Source organism: Styela clava, chromosome 6 (assembly GCF_964204865.1).
Source record: "Styela clava chromosome 6, kaStyClav1.hap1.2, whole genome shotgun sequence".
NCBI lineage: Eukaryota > Metazoa > Chordata > Ascidiacea > Stolidobranchia > Styelidae > Styela > Styela clava.
This window is the reverse complement of record NC_135255.1, coordinates 20714311-20734910: the sequence shown is the minus strand read 5'-3', so window position 1 is coordinate 20734910 and position 20600 is coordinate 20714311. Positions and strand designations below refer to the sequence as shown.

Sequence of the window (20600 nt, the reverse complement as noted above, 5' to 3'; positions counted from 1 at the left end):
AAATTTAATCTTGTCTGCATTTGAAAAATTTACTTCACCAATGGACAATTAGTACAATTGGCCTTTATTAAGTACAGTACATGTCAATAATAATTGAACATGGGTTAACATGACTAAAATTATTGTTTTTTCCAACTTTTCACTCTGAACTAGGCTTTGTATAAACTTCCACTGATATGTAAGTAAGTAAACACAATATTTGAAGTCTAAAATCTATTCGATTTAAAAGTGTGAAGGATTTGAACCTGATTTTTTAACCTGCAATCCCAACATATTTAAAGCATAATCACTTGGCTCGATAAGAGTTTTACAAGAAGTCAAATATCTATCAAAATTTTTACTGTGGCCTGGAAAAATTTCTATTCTTAATCTGGAACTCTGAAGATATCAAACTTTAACGGTAAAATTTTTTATACATAATGAATTTATTGCAATTATGATGATTTAGAGTAAATTAAAACCAATTTTGAAATTTCAAACATTTTCAGTTTACAGCTATACTCTAAACAAGGCTTTTTGCAAGCAATCACAGATAGGTGGAAATGAATGATTACACAATGCCTTTTCAATAAATTATAAAAATTGAAATTCTCAAGTGTTTAACACAAACATTTGGGTTAAACTCTGGGTTAATTCCAAAATCATTATCCATTACTTTGTTATTGCCCCACCATTGATTTGTCGAATTTATTTTCTTTGATTCTGTTTAATAATAAAAAAAAAACAGAGAAAGGTGGGACAATAATGGAATCTAACTCAATGAAAACAGGAAAGAAAACATATAAGAAAATTAATGGCAAGCCCTAATTGGTTAATCGGCTCGGTGGTGAAGCACATCCTGCTGAGATGATCCTGCCAATGATTACCTTGCGTGGGTTTGCATGTTTGAAAATGAATAATAATGTGCAAGAGGTTTGTTCCTTCACACTGTAGGGTGGTTCAAGTAACTGCTGGTCAGTCGGGGCTCCTTTTACCATCATGTCCATGCATCCAAAATCAAATAACTTTCTAACTAATCCTATAGCATACATGAACTGTTAACTGGACGATAGGCAGGGGCTGGCCATATGATTAAGCTGTGTTATTGGCTTTCCTCTTTCCCGGAAATGTAAATTCTCTTCTATCCTATCATATTAATGACCCTTTTTAAAATAAAATTGAGTTTTTGTATATTAATATTAGTGAATTTAGGTTATACCTTCAACGTTAGAAATCCCGAAGTTTTGCCTGCTCATTCAATACTTCGCCTCAACGATATCTAAAAAATTTATGAATATAGGCCGGAACTTACAATTTAGTCGCCATGGATACCTAGATGAATATTGCTCATTGTTGCCACATAGTGGCTGCTGTTGAAGTAACCCAAAACACCAAATTAACTGGGAGAAGGGTTGATAGTTGCATAACATTATTTGATGTACAACTAAAAAGGTCGTAGTTGTGTTAAGTTTGCCTAGTATTATTTGGTGTACTGAAACAAAAAGTCGGGGTTGAGTAGAGATTATATGAAATGTCCTGATCATTAGATGTCAATCATCAGAGACCACATTGATGAATTTTGTTGTTCCATACTGCCATCTAGCGTAGACTTTTCAAATATTTTCTCATGTTAATCCCAACTGATCGACAGTGTTACTATTGGCCCACGTGGGACACATGATACAAGTACCACGCATGTTACAAGTGATGCGATACGTGGGTTAAATGGGGCACGTGAGACATGTGGGACGAGTGCCAAGCGTTATACAAGTGGTACATGTGGCACAAGTGAGAAACGTGCGAAATATGATACAAGTGACAACGGGTACACGTGGGATAAGTACAACATGTGAGACAAGTGGGATACGTTCGAATAATGATACAAGTGACACACGTGATATGAGTGACATATCGAAAACAAATAAAGCACAATTTCGGAAAATGGTAAAAGTGATACAAGTGACTCGCGTGGAACAAGTACGACATGTAGGTCAAGTGCGGCACGTGGGACAAGTGCGAAAAATGGGACACGTGGGCCAAGTGGGAAAAGTTCGAAATATGATACAAGTGACACATGGGGGACAAGTGCGACACATGGGATTAGTGCGACACGTGAGACAAGTAGGACACGTGTGAAAAATAGTTCAAGTGCGGCAGGTGGGACGAGTGGCAAGCGTGATAAATGTGCGAAAAATGTTACAAGTGAGACACGTGGGATAAATACGACACTTGGTTAGGTTGGACAAGTGGAACACGTAGAACAAGTGCCAAGCGTAATACAAGTGGGACACGTGGTACAAAGGCGACAACGGGGACACGTGCTAAAAATCGTAAATGTGGACATGTGGGACGAGTGCCAAGCCTGATTCAAGTGGGGTAAGTGTGAAATGGGTACAAGTGAGACACATGAGATAAGTGCGACGCGTGGGACAAGTGTGACACGTGAGACAACTGGGACACGTGCGAAAAAAGGTACATTGCGTCACAAGGGATAAGTGTGATTCGTGAGACAAGTGGGAAACGTTCGAAATACGATACGAGTGACAAATGTGAGACAAGTTGGACATGTGATAAAAGTTGGACACGTGAGACATGTGTGACACTTTGGACAAGTAGCACATGTAGGACAAGTGCGACACGTGGGACACGTGCCAAAAATGGTACACGTGGGAGACGTAGGACACGTGATACCAGTGACACACGTTGGACAAGTGTCAAGCGTGATACAAGAAAGATATGTGCAAAAAAAGGTACAAGTGACTGAAGTGAGACACGTGGGATAAGTGCAACGCGTGGACACTTGGGACAAATGTGATGGGTGGGAAAAGTGGGCACTAGGGACAAGTGGGGCACGTGATACAAGTGGAACACGTGAGACAAATGGGACAGGTGAGACGAGTTCTAAGCGTGATACCAGTGGGACACATGCAAAAAACGGTAGAAGTGGTACAAGTGACAGGCGTGGGAAAAGTGCAACATGTGGGTCAAGTGTGACAAGTGCGACACGTGGGAAACGTTCGAAATATGATACAAGTTGGACAAATGCAACACGTGAGAGAAGTGGAACGAGCGAGAAATTTGCGACAAATGTTTCAAGTGGTACACTTGTGTCAAGTGGGCCAGATGGAAAAAGTGGAACAAGTGCGACCCATGAGACAAGTGGTACACTGGGTACAAGTGCGACACATGGGACATGTGATATTAGTGGGACAAATGCGACACTATGGAGAAGTGAGACTCGAAATTTTGGGGACACCCTACATTTTGAGAGAGTTTATTGTAGACAAACAAGAACTTCTACGTGGAACCTGATTCCATGATATTTGTCGTTATTTATACATATGTTACTATAATTAACAATCATGCATGACGAGAGAATTTATTTTGAAAACATTTTAGACTAGAAGGTATTGTTAATACAAATGGTACCAGCAGAAACCCCATGTTGTCAATTTTAAATTGTATTAAAGCAGTTTCACAATGTCTATGAAAATGTTAGTTAACATCAGAAAGAAAGAACATCAGTAAATATCGAATGCATTTGAATATCAAACAGTAATTGTCAATAGTAGATTCTCATAATAAGCCACAGATCACAGTATGTTCAAGTAGGTTCTTGTCGTTTTCTCCACTTACCAGTGAATCACGGAGTTTTACAATGTAGTTGTTTGATTGTTCTTTCTTAGATTAGAATTACACACATTTTTGGGAATGAATTATTCGTTTGCTTCTTTTATAATCATTATTTTTTGCTTTCTAAATGTTTTCTTTTTTCAGGTGGTGACTTTTCATGAGAAAAAGACTTGTCCACGGATGATTTTGAATTTTTAACTTGGCTTTGTGTATCGGGTCCTAATAAATACAAAATAGTTTTTTTTCTGATTTATTGGAATGCATTTCTTCTTCCTTACTGAAACTATCATCTCACTAATGTCTAACATATTACCAAACATTTCTCAATGAAGGGTTGGTCTTATGCATGATTTCACACTGTAATCTTCACTAATTTCGTTGGTGGTGTGATCTGGGTCGGATTGACATTTAACGATTGTTTTTAACTAATGTTATTTTCGCTAATATCTTTTTTTTTTACTTCTTCGTAATATTTTTTGCTTTTTTATCTTGTTCATTTTGCTTTCGTCAAATTTTGTCTGTTCCGGATTTGTTGGTCTTTGGCCTGTGGTTTATATTTGCCTAATTTTGGAATAAAATTTATTCTATTATTCATTCCATGCCCAGTTTTGCCACAAATATGACATGTTGGGCTCTGTCCTTATTCCTCGTTGTACGCCACTTTTCATGTTGAACCTATCTTTCAATACGAGTACTTCTCTTATAAAGAGGCAAAAGCAGCAAGTCGTAACATAAAAAGATTTCACATTAAACTGGTTTTGCCACATGTTCACTTACCTAAAAGTATTGAATCAGTTCACACACAAAACCACAGGGGTATAATAAAGTAGGAAAAAAAGGAGAAGCATAGATAAAATATATAGTAAACAAAAAATAGATAAATAAGTAAAAGAGAAATTAGAATAAAAAAAAGAATTGTTTGCCACACCATTTTAATTACTTTATAGAAGTTCCCAAATCGAATAGAGATTTTGTAAACGCGAGCCAACCGTATTTAATATGAAGACGAAGGTTTTGCCAAGCTGATTATAGTTGGAATCGAATGCCAAATCGCCCAACCAAAACTGTCGTCCAGTCACATTGATTCCACACACCATCATCAATTGCACAGAAATTTTAATAAATATAAGTAAAAATTATTAATACTATTTCAATTCAATAATGTTATGCAAACCCAAAATTTTGAAAATTTCCGGAAAACTCACAGATTTGTAACTGAATGTGGGAGAAAAAATAACACAATGATTGATTTATAGCATTTTCGAATCTTGTAAACAATGAGCATTTTCCAAAGTTAGGATTTTTTTTGTAAATCTCATTGACGTTCCATAGCTCTTACATTTGTGTTTGAGGAGTTGAAATCATACGTCAATGTAGATATTAAAAGACTTTTGTGGGTTTTAGTAAGTTTTCTGGTGGTTTTTGTATGTTTTATATTGTGGCCGCAAACAATGCAAAAATAATTTTGTGGCCCCCGGAGCCGACAGTCTTGGACCACCCTGGAATAATGAATTCGAATTCAGGTCGGGAAATCTACCAACAGGAAATTCTGTTGCATCAAGTATAAGTGTTACATGCTCAAGACCATGAGCTTTGAATTGGCTAGGCATCATTGTTCCTGAAATCATGGCCTAACCATAACCTGGTACACATATTACGTTCCGATGTCCGCCCTCTTGGTTCACATACTACGGGAGTACCCTAAAAAGAGCATAACCAAATGTTATCCAAGCTCCAAATATTCCATGTGTGGGTTGGGTAACCTGTAGCATACAGGCGACTATTGCAAGAGGTAGAGCATGGCGGCATATTACCATTACAGCCGAGAATTCATTTCTTTCAGTAGCATTCCTTTGGCTACTCCTAGCATTTCTGCAATTTCCGGATTACATTAGGTGGAGAAATGGTTCCAGGCAAATTGATAAGTCGCATCTATCAAACATCTGTTATTTTTTGTTTCGAATTTTGTGGAGCAACTGCAATTCCTCAAGTTCAGACTTCAAACAAGCATTTCCTGATTTAATTTTCTGGTTTTTCGTCCTCAATTTCTCCCTATTGCAAAGTATGCTAGACATTTTTGACTGAAGATTTGATTTTTTCACTTTTTGAAAAATATTTCTTGCCTTATCGAACTTTTCCGTATGAATGGTCATTTCGAATTTTGTGGAGCAACTGTAATTCCTCAAGTTCAGACTTCAAACGAGCACTTTCTGATTCAATTTTCTGGTTTTCCATTTTCAATTTCTCCATATTGCAAAGAATGCTATCCATTTTTGACTCAAGATTTGATTTTATCACTTTTTGAAAAAGATTTCTTGCCTCATTGTACTTTTGCGTACAAATGGCCCTTGCTTTAGCAACTTCCTCTTTTAAATTTACACTGTTACTGCCAGGTATTCTGATATCTGGCAAATGTTTAAAGTTCCGTCGAGGTGTGCTCCAATGCCTTGAGCATATCGACTTCCGGAGGCGCCAATTGACTCCATCCGTTTTTAAGAATATTATATAATATCTTAGAATTAGTTTTCTTTTTGGAACATAATAATACTGCTTCCAATTTCTCCAATTTGAGGTGCATCCTGCCACACAACAATTCCAATGTGAAGGCATTATTGATTGACAGATAGATGAAAAATTAATACAGTAGGCTATTACGGTACTATACCGGTACTGTAAAATTGTATTGTTAGATCAATTCTGCTGTTACTTTAATTAATTTAATATCGGTAATTGTTTATTTCATTTAGCATACATGGGTCTGGTATGACCGCCGCATAATGCCGGTAGGGTACCGGTACCGGTAGCATATCCACAGCCACACCGGTGCCAGACTGCAATGCCGACAAATTGGCTGTGTAATCTAGCTCATTCATTCTCCAGTTGTACGGTGGTACCGCTACCGACACTAGTGTTTTGGCACAAAACTTTATTTATGGCGGTCCAAAACCCATTGGCGTATCACAAATTTAATACCGGTACCATAGCGTCTGTGAGTATGTCGTTTTAGAATAGTACTGATAATCCCACTTTTCTCGCAGCAAAAGTGACTTTGAGCGTTGTTCTTGTGAACAAAAGCTCAGGACAACTAGTGTCACCTCTTTTTTTACTAACTAATGCGACAGGTCAAAGGTTATGATTGTCGATAAGTTACTGGCACACGTGATCAACTTCTGCATTGAGTTGCCACATTTGAAAAATATCACGAAACGTTTTCTATGTAAAATCTTGACGTTATGTAGTATATATACTGCAAAAAATTAGCCGAAGCGATAATTCTATTCGAGAATTATATTAGTGAATGAATAAAAAAAAATTGTTGCCATAATTTCTGTAAATTTATTCATTTTTTCACTGGATGACTTCCCGTAGTCTCGATTTCTCGTTTTCTCCGCGCTTGTTGCTAAAGTTAGTGGCCGCTAATGTAGAATATTACGCGAACTAAAGGCGTAATTAGGCCTCTATTGAAAAATTAATTTCTCACTCTCGAATGAGATGCGCTAGGGGTTTTGCTAACAGTAGCCCACCAGAGTACCGGTACCGATACGGTAGCTTTCAAGAATTCTACCCTATTGAATTTGTGTATAGTTTACGGTATTCCGGTACCGGCATTCCTGTATTTGGTTCCAGAGTTCGATACATTAGCTACCGGTACCAGTGCCGGTCATTCAATTTCATGATTTTTTCTCAATCCTATGATTTCAAATCTGAAATGTCTAGGAATTTAAATATAAAATTTTCTAAATTAACTTGACAAAACATCAAAATGAGAGGTCGAGGAGGACGTGGACGGGGTGGAATGCATCGTGGAATAAACAGAGTGTTTGTGCCTCACATTCCATTTGATTTTGTGATGTGTGAACAAGCTTTCCCAAGAGTGAAGCCAGCACCTGATGACGAAGCTTTTACCCAGGTCAGTACGGCACACTTTACAGATCGAGAGTCATTGTCTCGTTTTAGAGAATTCCATTCTGTTGATGAGCGAACACCCTCTTTTCGGGGTCGTCAGGAGATCGTTTTTTATCAATATCGGTAAAAATATATTATAATAGGCCCGGCGGTGTGGCTCAACGGGCTAAGCGTTAGGAATACGCTCGCCACCGCACCTCTAATTACTCTACGTGGGTTCGCAGGTTCGAATCCAATGCAGGGATGGTTATGTGCGAGAGGATTGCTGGACTCCTCGCCGTCGTTGGGTGGTTCACGTAACCGCTGGTCGGTTACGGTTTCCTCCACCACCAAGTCCATGCCTCCGAAAACAAACAATACAACTAATCCCATACCCGACTTGGAATGGTAACTAGACGAGAGACCGTGGTTCGCCATATAAATAAGCCGTCTTATCGGCTTTCCTCTCCCCCGGGATAAATATGTAAATCCTATCCTAATGAGGTTGCACTAATCTAAATGCCCCGATTTAGATTGTTATCGAGACGAGCATGGTGCGATAAGACGCATCTGCCGTCGAGCCATACGCCCCTCGTCTCTGAGACTCGTGGACTGTTTGTTATATTAAATCGAATAACTCATATCATTCATCTTCAGTTTTAATATATAAATTTTTTTTTATCATAAAATGCTTACTCTTTTTTCTTCGATATGGGGAGTCTAATTCAACATTTTTTTTACCTAATAATCATAACATTTCCGAATCGTTATTTCCACTATTCTAATTTTTCAATACAGGAATTTCTATTTTGAAAGCCTGTTTTATCAAAAATTTGATATCTATATTATATTTCAAACAGTAATTATTTTTTACTCACTTTCCTACAGGCTCTAATAAAACGAAACCAAGACTTGAACGTGACTTCGGAAGAGCAAGCGTCAATACTGTCGTTCGTTACTAAAATATGCAATGCAATCGATTCCATCATTGTATCACAGCCTGCTGGGTTTGATATTCAAGTTGATGGATGCAGACAAGTAAGTTTTGTTTAGTTCTTGGGCTACTATCGTGTTTCCACAAAAATGAGACGGGGTATTATTTTAATTTTCTCTCGAAAAATAACAATAGGGCTTATTTGGGGAGATGTATTTTACTTTCATCTATCAGAAAGAAAATTACGAAGTAGAGAATTACGAGATTTCCCATCTTTTTTTTAAACAGAATTCTGGACAAGCGTCACTCACTCAAAACTATTATTTTTTTTTGATTTAGGGACTTTTCTGAATCCCCAACTGAGCTATGTATGGATTTTTTAATATTTTAGTCAGGGCAGAGTTGTATTTTTAAACTCAATATATTCAGAGCCAGGAAAGATGTATTTGCGGGTCGGACTGGACTTGCTAGCTGTTATAGTCTCATCTTGGCAATTAGAAATTTCGGATAATAATCGCTTTTTAAATGTTCAAGTTCCAAATCTTAGTATAGTGTAGATTTTTCCTACTTTCTTTTCGAATAAATATATTTCTTCTCAGCCATAGCTCATTATTTTATTCTTTCATAGGTCGGAGACTTCAAGAAAGGAACAATGACAAAAGGCAACAACTTAGCTGAAGTTGTCATTATTCTGAAAACTTTACCAACGAAAGAGATTGTCAAACAACTAGCAGAAAAGGTTAACAATTTTCTTATTATGAAAGAACTGTTTCCACTCTGAACAAAACATTGTGAAAGTTGGCACTATTATGTTAAAAGCTATTTTGAATATCATTTTGATGAGGATTATACAACATTTTTGTAGGTGGGCCATATAACTTCAGACATCTAGCTGTGTTAAAGTTTTTCTCATACCAAATCGTTTTATGCACCTCCGCTTTAAACAAACTTCACTGTTACACATGAATTTACTGATTCTAAAGTCTTTATCTTTCTGGTCAGACATTACATTCCAAATTTATTAACTAGATTACCTTTATTATTCTAGATTTTAATAACTTGTGATGCAACCAACCTAATAGATCGGAAATAAATAGTTTGGAATTGGGACCAAAATATACAACTTTTATGTAGATTGGATATATTTATATTATTAGATCTTTCTCTGTAGTGTAGTGGTTACCACGTTCGCTTTACACATGGGAGATCCCCGGTTCGAGCTTAGGCGGCAAACAAGCTTTTCATCAATCTTCTTATATTGTGTCTTCGGGATCTGTCCATATCTTAAGACTATCCTAACTAAGAAACAGTTTGTCATGTAATATTATTTCTCTGTGACATGGGCGAGGCCACAGTTTGCCATATATTAGGCGCTTTTGTTGTCCTTCCTCGTTTAGGTTAAACACAAAAATTTGAAATATCAGAATTATTTATTCAAAACGTTGACTGGTATCCAGTTGAGAGACGGGGCTTCATCATTTTAGTAGAGTCATCTTACTGGTTTTCCCCTCTCTTTTTCTCTAAATAAAAATGGAAATCCTATCACAGAATAATAAAATTTTGCATGTTTCTGAATATAACCATGACATTCGTAAAATACTGAATGTTGTGCATTGTACATGCATAAATAAACTTTGCTAATTTAGGAAACTCTTGTCGAGTGTTACAAGCGTTTTAAAGGCAAGGCAATACAATTAATCAAAAAGTTTTCACAAAAAATTAAAAACAGCACTTTGTGTGGCTGTGAGGTTGAAGTTACAACCTGAATATCAATTCAAGTTTCAAAATAAGTCTAGGTTAAAGCAAGGTCCCTTGCCGACAAAACATTTATAGGGTGTCCGTAAAGTTCTAAAATTTATAAAATTGCAAACGGAATTTATCGATGCTATACATTGTTTTGGCCCTCACAGATGTATTAAATAAAGTAAAAATACCTAAACAATTACTGATTTAAAGACAACAAACCTGGTTGCGATATATTGAGACCTGTTTTCATAACAAAATACAAAGGGACTTCCATATATGGACACCCTGTATTTCATAGTAGTTTTGATTTTAGTCATACGAAATGTAACAAAATAAAATTTGTGAAAATGTGATATTAGACTTTTGAACCACTCTCCACTGCCACTGATAGAGGAGTTGCATGTTTTCTTGCAAAAGATCCTAAGTCTTCAACTAAATGTGAGAAGCATACTGGAAAGTTGAAACTACTTAATGGTTTTATATCACTGCGGCCTGCTGGCCGAATGTGACCCGCACAGAAAAATTATGCAGCCCGTGGAGAAGTGCTAAATTTCAATTATGAGGTGTGGCCTGTGATACGAGTTTTCAATTTTATTTAATCTGCTAAAAGTAATTCCAATCCCTTTGCGTTGCATAGCCTATACTTGAGTCCAACTTAATATCCATGCCTAGGATGTTACAATGCCCTAACAGCTAGCTTGTGCGAAGCGAACAACGCATGTCATAAGATCTATAACCAGTAGTTTTGTCTTACAACTACAAAAAGCCTATGTTAAATAAGGGTTCGGCCCGCGGTTCCACCCAGTTATTTGAATCTGGCCCTCCTGTATTAAAGGTTGCACACCCCTGGTTTATGTGACAGATATCATAATTTGTCCCAATTTAACATCTTTTGTATAATTAATGAATAAATATTCCAGATTATTGAAACAGTGAAGAAGGGAGAGGATTCTGAAATCACACTCACAATGACCGAAACAGAGAATGGATTTGAGCTCGTTGATGGTCAGGTATGAAACTGTATGATTTTATCTATATTAGCTCATTGCAAGGCTGTTGATTAGTGTTCACTTTCGTGTATACTTTGATTTCACCTTATACCAGCTCTAACAAGATTCTCAATAGCATGGTACTGTGGTGAACACACCCTACTTTTACAATTCATTTCTTGCTTCCAAAGACTTTAAATATCGAGACTGTATACTTCAATTTCGCTAACAAGACTTTAGACTCGCTAGCATGGTGCTGTAGTGAACATACTCTGCTTTTTTTAATTCATTCCATGCTTCTAAAGACTTTTAACTCTGTACTCGGGTTAAATTATGGCGCTCCAGAACCTGATAACCCTAACCTGGTACACATACTATGTTCAGATTGTCCGCCACTTCGGGAAACCAAAATTATTTAATGACAGATTTTTTCAAATTTGCTGCAATTATAGATCATCAGAGAATCAACGTGGGTTTCAAAGAGTCTTTATTAAAAGCTAAAAAGCATTCTATTCTAGCTTCAAAAAATATCCCCCCCTCACCCCTGTTCCTAGCTTTTCTTTGAGATGAGTCCCCTTTCTATTTAGGGTGAACGTGTATAATATCGCTTCGATCCAATTCTTACAAGTAGTTCTTTCTTTTAAAGTCTAAAGGATAAATTCTCAGTATGGATTACAATTCCTCCTTGAAACATGAGAAAGTTGGAAGTAAATGTCACACAATGTCATAATGATTATGTGTAGTTCCAGTAACTACTTGGTATCAGCAATGCTCTTAGCTTTTCTTTACGATGAGTCCCTTACTATTTTGGATGAAAGTGTGTGATATTGTAACAAATTTTCAATTTGTAACATTATAAAATCATCGAATATAACCCCATTTTGTCTTTGTTATCGGAATAATACAGGTAATTTTCCACTTCCATAAAATAAATCTCATATTCACGAGACAATGAAATCATCACAATGAAACTAGTTGGCAACAATTAACAAATCAGTCGTCAAAAATACTTAAGTTAGCGGAAACAAAAACTTGCTACAGTATCACTTTGATCAAATTCCTAACTCTTTCTTTTCCAGGATAAAGTCTCAGTGGGGATTGCAATTCCCCCAGGAAACATGAGAAAGCTGGATTCCTCAACTCATATGAGTCAGCAATCATCTCTCGCTGCTATTCGTCATGTCAGATGGTTCGAGGAAAATGCTTTTCATTCAAGGTAAGTGAGTTATGACCTAGCAGTACAGTAACATAACTAATGGCTATTGAACAGTGGTTCTAAAACGGTGAGGAGCAACCCACAAGGAGAATGTAGACAATTGTTTGAGGGAGCGTGAAGTTAATAAAGAATGAGTATTTGTTTTGCTTGTTTTTATACCTCATCAAATCATTTCATCCACAGATTTTCAACGTATTTTTAAATAAAACATACTTTCCCCTTACTATCTGTTATTTAAAGCTTATTGTTAGCTAGTTATTTTGTTGGGCGCGAGACTTGACAAATTCTTAAGAGAGGTTGAAAAGTTTGAGAACCACCCTTAACTAGATTATTACACTTGCTTGCTCTTTGCCTTGTTCAGAGAGGAATTTTAATAAATAAAAAATTGTTTTCCAGCATCAAGATGTTGATTCCTCTCATGAAAGATCTCTGATCAAGATTTGCGGGGCTCGAGCCTTTCACTATGTGGATAATAGACTTGCTAGCTCACCATGCGATCATGAATATGCCAAGCAGGCAACCTTTGTCTATCAATGTAGCTTTCAGGTTAGTTCAAGAAAACATACAGAGTGACCATAAATTCCCTTTACAATTTCAATTTGGTCATGAGGGCATTTCTCAATATATCTTAACCAGTTTTGTTGTTTTTTATTCGGTAATTGTTCTTTTACCTCATTCGATACATCTGTGAGGGCCAAAACAATAACAAAATAAATAAATAATAAAATAAATAAATAAAAAATAAATAAATAAAAAAAATAAATAAATAAAAAAAATAAAAAATAAAAAAACGATAATTTCCCTTGGCAATTTTAAGACTTTATGGACACCCTATCATTTGTGGGTGGGTTTTAGTACTTCTAGTGGGAAGTTCTCCCATATGTGAGAAATTTTGACGACTTTTTGACAGTCGTGAGTATTCACATTTGCAGAATAATTGATGCGAATAAGGATGAATTCAAAACCCAGCATGACTTTGACCCTGTCTGTTTTCAAATGACCTTGTCAATAAATAAATAAATGGAATCATTTTTCAGGCGATGTCTTCAACTCCTCTCTTCTGGTTTCTTCCTTCCTGGTTCAGCAGGAATCGTTGACCCATGTGAAAGTGGAAATGTCAGAGTTCATACAGTAATGAATTTGGAACAACAAGATATGGTAAGCACACTTTTTCAATATGTCGGAGAATTCATAATATTTTTTTCAACACCCTTCGCTATGTTCCAAGCCATATACAAGGAATCACCCTGGCGTGAATAAGCACTATATGAAAGATTTGTATTAATTAAAGTAAACACTGTTCAGGAAATAAGACTGTTGGCATCGCTGGTTTGTTATCTTCTGTCAAACCATGTAACCTCCATCCCATCTACGGTGCGATCATTGTGTTCCCCAGCTTTTCATTTTAGGGGAAGGGAGTATGGTTTGGAAAACAGGTAGGGGTGTCTGTCCAGTGAATAAATGTATTTTCACATGTTTTTACTCTAGACAAGGCCTTAGATTACTGGTTTTCAACCGGTGGGCCATGGGCCACAAACTTAATAAAAATGGACAGAGTTATTGAGAAATTGGGTAAACTTTGATTGTAGTAGCAATGAATGATGATGCTGTTTTTTTCAATTGAGTGGTAATTCTCATTTTAATTATTAGAGTGGAGGTCTCTATCTTTGGGAATAAAATTTTTTTGTTTTTTTCTTGCATATGAAAGCTAATGGGCCACAGTATTTTCTGTGTAACAAAAGTGGGCCACGAAAGAAAAAAGGTTGAGAACCACTGCCTTAGATAATCAGACGATGATATATACGGCGCCAGGGAGGGTTTTGAGGGCCAGAACTAACCCCCACTTATGAAATGTATTTTTCTGTATCATACATAGCAGTTTCGCTTTTAAGATCCTTAAGACCAAAAACCCTCGAAAGCCGGACCCGTTAGTTGCTACGGTCTAACTTGGTCCCTTCCCGTTTTTTTATTTCCTGGCTACACCGCTGTGAGGCACTACCAATCATGGCTATAGCGTGTCCTACTTAATATTGTCTGCTCCAATTTAATAGTACCTTCTGGATTAGGTGGGCTGTTGCTTATTTTCAAATAAAATGTTTTATCAATTGTCGAATACATCCCATCATGCTCTTATTTCATTATTATTTAATTTGTAATAGGTATGTTATACTGCCCAGACTCAGCTCAGAGTTCTAGCTCACGGAGGTTTTTGAGCAATTTTGGGACTGGAAGGAGAAACATCGATCGCGACTGCGATGTCAGTGTGGAATGGAGTTGTAGTGACACCTAGTGATAGAGCATACGAGAAAGCGACGGAGAAAGACGCAGATTCTGAAGCGATGGATACATCACAAACATCGTAAATGCTGGATTTCAAAATGGGAGCTAGAGATTAGGGAATTGTCTGTTTTTTTTTTTTGGAAAATGGGATTTTGGTGCAAATTTTCCGATTTGTTTTCTCAAATTTGATTGGTTCAAGTTAGAAGGCTGGGCAGTAACCTAGCAAACAGAATTAAAGATAAAAATCTTCAAATATTTTTCTATTCAGGAAAATTCTGATTTCGTACAATTTGTGTGAAATAGTGTCTTTGTATACAATTGGACATTATTATAATTGACTGGCCATTTTTCCAATATCTGATGATTTCAGAATCTAGAATTGAATATATTTTTTTAATCGAATCTCGAACACTTGGACAATATATAGCTTTGACTGTTTTATTGTAATGGGTCCTCCAGACACACACTCTATCACTCAAACAGTTTGCTGAGTGTTAACACACAATAAGAAACATGTGTCATATTACTCGGAAGAAAAGAGTCACATGTCAGAATTGTATTTTAATAATTTGTTATGAATTTGTCCTTTGGACGGACAAAAAAACAATATGGCGGCGGTCAAAAATTCCTGTCTAAGTCGCTTATTTCTCATATTTAATCTGAACTGTTAGTCCCCTGGCCTAGTCGACGTTCTGGTGAATAGGCATTGATATGAATATAATAATCATGCCTGCCTATTTCAAATAAAAATAGTCTTGTCTGGTTTCGAGACTCCTGTCCTGGGGAAAACTATTATATTTTAATTTACTGCAAACCACTTCTTCATGTCTTGATGGCAATAAAAAAATAAACCAATTTGCGGCAATTTTTCTGATGTAAAATGAAGTGAAGCGGAAATAGCCACGGTATATGTAGTCTTGTACAAGGCAGTCCAAAGTCTAAGTTTATATTCATTGCTTTGCCAATATACTGCACCTTCACAGCTTTGTGACTGAAAGAATCATTTCAAATCCAAAATTCTTAGAATATTCAATTAGCAGAATCGCTAGTCTGCATTTGCGTAATAAATGGCCTTTTTTGATCCACCAGAGTTCCTGATTTGTACTAGTTAAAAATTTTAACAGAATGGTTGGTGCTCCCGAAGTATGTGTACCAAGATGGAGCACAACCTGAACACAGTATGTGTACCCGGTTAGGGTTATGAGGTTGTGCGCCATCTTGGTGCACAGACTTCGGGAGCGCCGAATAATTTGATTAAACATTTTGAAGATTTACAATTGCAAAAGTTTTTGTGGTCCAGATTTGGGTTTTCTCATGGCTGTGATCTTCAACCTGGATCGGGAAGAGTTTTCCTAGTTGATAGAATTTAGTGTGAATTTCCCCAACATGAGTGAAATTTATATCTCAGATGGTCTTCAATTTTTGTGTTTTATTAAAATTTGATGAACGTCCTGAAAAATCTTCTTCGTGCTGTTTGAATTTGTCGAATCATTTGAACACCTTTTTTGAATTAATCAATAAGGTGAATTTGTGGCCAGTTGGATTTTTCAAAATAAACTTGGATTTTGTGCTACTTTTTCGTTTCGTGGTGTGTAAGATTTAAATTGGGTGAAAATGTTGATATTGTTTTTCAGCAAAAAAAGGCTTACAGTACAGTTTTTAGGATCTTTTAGATTTAGGGCCTATGCCAGCATCAATCATTTATTTTGGTTCTCTGACATAAACAATACAAAAAGTAAACAGACAAACAATATGCAGAGCATAGTTTAAAGATTTTTGATCTGGTTTGGGATGTAATTATTTGTGTGGGAAGGCCTTTGCATATCAGTGTATAAACTCTAAGAGCAGGTGTATAACTCCAAGAGCAAGGCACCTGACTGGCGGCCAAATAAGTGTGAAGTAAAAGTTACATTGTAGGAACAATGTTTACAGTGTTGCAAAAGTGGAAAAAAATAAACCTCGCACCAAAACTTGATTTAATTGCAATCTCAAATTTCTTGAGTATTTTATAGCTGAAACATCAAAATGGGTAGCAGCATTAGGCAGGCCGGATTAAATCATCCAATAGGACAAATTTGGCCCATCTGCCGTAGTATGCTCATGACAGCCAATATTCAAAAGTTTGTTCATGCAAATAATAGTTGCAATTCATGACCATCGAACCATAAACACTACAGGCAAGCTGTATCAAACCAGGTTCATTTCAATATTTCTACATCTACAGCTCTATTTGTCAAAAACCGTTAACCATGTAAGAACGCTATCCGATCCAGGAAAGACGTTTAAATATGTATAAAAAGGGGTCATTTTGAGAGACTGTTTTAGCAGGACTAAAATATATTTTAAAAACTGTGGATTGACAGCTGGCAAATTGTGCGACAAAATAAAATTTTGGGTTGTTGGGCATTTATAGGCATGAACCAGGTACATTGAAACAATAAAATTTTAGCTGAGAAGATAAAAAAAATTGACTGGTAATCAATAGGCAAACGGAAAATATTAATCAGAAAATATGCATCAAATAGACAAAATTAGTCATTTCTTCAAGAATAATTCCATGAATATCACTATAGAAACCAATTCACTACAGCTTGTTAAAGGATGAATGATCAAATATACCATTTTGATTTAAAATAAAAACATAAAAAGAAATTTTCAATGCAAAAAATGCTTTTATTAAAAGATTGGCTTTGGCTTCAGTATGAGTAAATTAAGAATATTCTTGAATAAATGAAAGTGTCACGTATGAAAAGCAACTTAACAGGCAAATATATTATGAGTCAGCACCTTCTGAGCTAATGCACAGCTTATGTTAAAAGATATATGATAGGACATCAAAGAGTTGTTAATCAAATTGACTTATAGCAACTCAATATTTTATACAAGTTTCCACAATCTACAGTCAATTGATGTCAACTACGAGCTGTCCAAGATGATTAAATTTCAACTTCCAGTCAAAACTGAAATTTTTTGAGGAAATGCCATGATAGTTGCAAGTGAAAAATTTTGATTTGGATTGACATTAAACAGCTTTTAAATATTGGGAATTATTAAAGAGAGTACGGTAACTTTAGACGAAATGAGAATAATCGAGACACGACTGCTCAACGTTGATTTAGAATTTTAACATAAAATTGACATGTAATCTCTGGTTAGTTACAACTTCTTTCACCATCATTAAGAATTATAAATGAAAGTGTTTCATATGAAAAGCAACTTAACAGGCAAATATATTATGAGTCAGCACCTTCTGAATAAAAGGGTCAAAAACAAGTCAAAATAATCGAAAGTCGAAACGAGCCTGCCAAGTGAATTATTAATTTTAACATAAAATTGACACATAATTGCTGTCACAACTTTCTCCAGCTTCCTCCACCAAATTAATCCATTGCCAATTCGTAATCATAACCTTATATTTTTTGATATAGCCAATTATATTATTTTCGTTATCACACACCTGAAGCGCGAACCTATTGGCTCAGTCAGCAATCCGCAAGTCAAACTCGTTTGGTACTCACTAGAATAATATCGAGAATCTGCTTCAAGTCCTCCTGAATCAAGTTTTAATAAATTCGCAGCAACGTGGTCTGCCTCAACAAGTAAAAACATCCAATTAAAAATGTATCCTACAGACCGGAAATTGAAATTTAGTCGTCATGGCTACCCTCCTTGTTGCCACCAAGCGGCTTGTGTGATATCTGCGAGTCATGTTAATTTGATAGTTAACATTCCAATTAAGGGTCAGTATTACATGTTTTTAAATGTACTGCATAAAAAGTATATACTCGAGTAATATCATACAAATTAATATTCTGAAAAATGTTCTTGCGGTCAGGGGTCAATCGTTCAAAGGTCATAGACTCGTATGTTCTCTATTGTCACCTAGTGTATACCACGAAAATTTTTGCTCTTTGAGACGGCGTGTAGAACTGCGGTGTCTAGTTCTTGTGTCCTATTGATGACTAATAGTTATGGACTAGTCACAATAACAAACTCATATCTGAGAATTGTTGAATGGCACCTAGGCCGTAGGGTGGTCGCCCACGGTTAACTGAACCATCAAGTCTAATTTTTTTCCTACTTTGTCCTCCACCTCACAGAATATTCAATTCCAGGGCATCTTCTGGAAATTCGGGTCGCCTCGACTTTTATTCCTTTTGCTTATTTTATGTTATTATTAATTCCTGTCGCTGCTCCATCCATCACCAGTCCTGGTTTTCGTGACCCCAAAATATCAGTCCCGCCGCTTCTAAAATTCTGTATTCATTAGTGCAACGCTGCCCAAACTTTTTGGGCGGCGGACACCTGTTTGTGAACCCTATGTTGTATTAATTTCTTTGCCTTAACAACAAAAACGCTTCCCAAACTTTTTGGGCCATGGACACCTGTTTGTGAACCCTAGTTTTAGTGGAACCCCATCCTATGTCGTATTAATTTCTTTGCCTAAACAACAAAGAAGGATAGTATTTTAATTACAACACAAACGACAATAATGTGATGAATGAGGTTACTTTTCACTGCACAACTTATCAATTCTCGGGCAAACTTGTAGGTCCGACTCTACAGCAAGTCTCGACCTGTATTTTGTCATCATATTGGTAAGAGCTGAAAAAATAGTCGTTGCAAAAAGCAATGAAGTTTTATTTGCCTTGTTCTCTAACAGCAATGGACACTCAACCGAAAAATGCAAAGGACCCCCACAGGTCAGCGGACCCCAGTTTGGGAAACCCTGCATTGGTGCATTTCATGTATGTTAGAAAAATAAACTAATGATTACTGATTTCAAGTGCTGGTTCACTAGTCAATAATGCGAAGTTGGATGCCTAACAAGACTTGGGATTCGTCTTTCACATATATTTAAAGGGGTGAATAAAAGAAAATGACTCTATTAGCTCCTTTCTAAAGACCAGACCATGTGAATAGACAACCGATAAAACTCTCGAGATGCATGGTCGTAGTTTATGGGACAATTTCATTAACCACCCTACCAGTTGAACTCAGTCCCGGTCTATCACACTGATCATTTATTATACAGATGTTACTACAAATAAACAAAAGATAACACAGAATTTGAAAGATAATCAAAACAAACATTTTTTGACTGGAGGGACCTAATAGATTATACAGGCCAAATGGTATACTGGGCTTCATGTTGCTAATTTAATTTTGTATCATAAAGTTATTAGAAATAAATATTCCACTCTCACAATAATCAAAATAACATATAAAGCAAAAGTCAATGCATTTAATTACAGGAATCAAAGTCAATTTCAATAATGACTTGATATCACGAGTTACCATTCTATTCATTTCAAACAGGAAAAACAATAAGACTGATTGGGAGTTAGGACAGCTCGTTATATCTGCGATGTCATACTCAAAATTCGAAAAAGGAAAAGATGAGAGATTATATCCACTCGACCAATCTGTTAGCGTTGAAAATATTATATTGTTTTTTCTCATCCAAAGATTGCTGTCAATAATGAGCTGTAGATGAATCAGTTTTGAGACACAAACAGCATATTTAGCTTCATCAAATTATACTTTAATGTATAAAAGATGTATATTGAACCGAAACATAACATGGAGTTTTCTCCTAAAGTATGAATTATTGTACATATATAGATATATATTTCATTTCACATTAGTGACAGAAACCATTGAAAAGGTTTAACAACAAATGCAATTTGATGAAGAAAACAAGAATTATTTTTTCTTTGGCAAAAGAATCAAAATAAAGTCTATTACTCCATAAGCTTCTTAGTACTCCTGTAGTATGTGTACCAGGTTAGGGTTAGGTCATAATTTTATTCCAATTTATCTTACCGATATTTTAGTTTTATTACGAGTTCAGGGACTGTCTGTGTCAGCCAAGTTGATTATCCTGTCAATGGGTTTCAGTCCTTATACACAAATTGATGTAAAGTAGGCAAACAAA

The 20600-nt window shown here is 36.1% G+C and overlaps 1 protein-coding gene and 1 pseudogene across 2 annotated transcripts in view; one reads left to right on the top strand and one right to left on the bottom strand.

Annotated features, from left to right (window-relative positions):
* Positions 1–20600, bottom strand: part of LOC120330659 (uncharacterized) — a 313252-nt gene that overhangs the window by 273164 nt on the left and 19488 nt on the right. The window lies entirely within an intron of this gene.
* LOC120330655 (interleukin enhancer-binding factor 2 homolog) lies at positions 7232–17677 on the top strand (annotated as a pseudogene). Its single transcript, XR_013476824.1, has 8 exons — positions 7232–7522; positions 8386–8535; positions 9060–9170; positions 11098–11187; positions 12246–12382; positions 12779–12928; positions 13420–13540; positions 14542–17677. The product of XR_013476824.1 is annotated as an interleukin enhancer-binding factor 2 homolog (transcript).